At 39.1% G+C, this 813-nt stretch overlaps 1 protein-coding gene and 1 non-coding gene across 2 annotated transcripts in view; one reads left to right on the forward strand and one right to left on the reverse strand.

The window, feature by feature from the left end:
- The window catches only part of LOC103373009 (protein unc-13 homolog B-like), a gene marked incomplete at its 5' end in the record, with an annotated part of 64,103 nt that overhangs the window by 50,864 nt on the left and 12,426 nt on the right, over nt 1–813 (forward strand). The window lies entirely within an intron of this gene.
- trnat-ugu (transfer RNA threonine (anticodon UGU)) lies at nt 143–216 on the reverse strand. Its single transcript has one exon. It is a non-coding gene; the product is annotated as a tRNA-Thr (tRNA).

An 813-nucleotide genomic window follows, 5' to 3' on the forward strand; every position in this document is an offset into this window, starting at 1 on the left:
TAATTATCAAATGTTTAACATTTTTGTTGAATATAAAAGACAGCCACAATGATATTCACATTTTGTAGATAGAGAAGTTCTGAAGTGCAGTTCCTACACCAGGAGATGAGAATGTGTTTAGCAGAGTTGTATGTACCATACAAGGCACTGCTGGGATTTGAACCCACTGCCTCCTGTTTACAAGGCAGGCGCTTTAACCAACTAAGCCACAGCGCCTTCTCCAGAGTGAGTAGACATTCATCACATCCTGAATTAGTCTGATTGAATGATTTCTGGGGCTGTCATTCATGTAATCTTACACAAAATGTTATCATTCATTTAAGGGTCAGTGCACTGGTCTGGTCTTCAGTTGAATTCATGATCGGACAGTAATCAGTCAGTCAGTCTGTTGCCTTATGTGACAGAACCGGATGTCTTTCCCTGTTATTTCTGACCATTTGATCCACAAAAATGTCTATTATGCTCATAAGAATTTAAGTGTGGTTTCTACTTCCTCCTGTTGAGTTGGTGTTATAGATACATTAGAACACATATAAACACAGATAAAAAAAATACATTTGCACGGTTTATCCTTTAATAGTTGCTGCTACACATTAATGTTTTTAATGTTTTTGCCAGACAGGTGCTTTTAATCTACTAAGTCACAGCACTTGCTGCTTCCAGCGCATGCACTTCCAAGTCTGCCAACAATATAAGAAAGAGACTGAAACTTCTACATAGACAGTTGTTTTGTAGCACTAGACACCTGCTTGTAAAGGCACTGCTGGGATTTGAACCCAGGATCTCCTGTTTACTAGACAGGCGCTTTGACCA

This window comes from Stegastes partitus, unplaced genomic scaffold, assembly GCF_000690725.1.
Source record: "Stegastes partitus isolate 25-593 unplaced genomic scaffold, Stegastes_partitus-1.0.2 Scaffold1882, whole genome shotgun sequence".
NCBI classification, from domain to species: Eukaryota; Metazoa; Chordata; class Actinopteri; family Pomacentridae; genus Stegastes; species Stegastes partitus.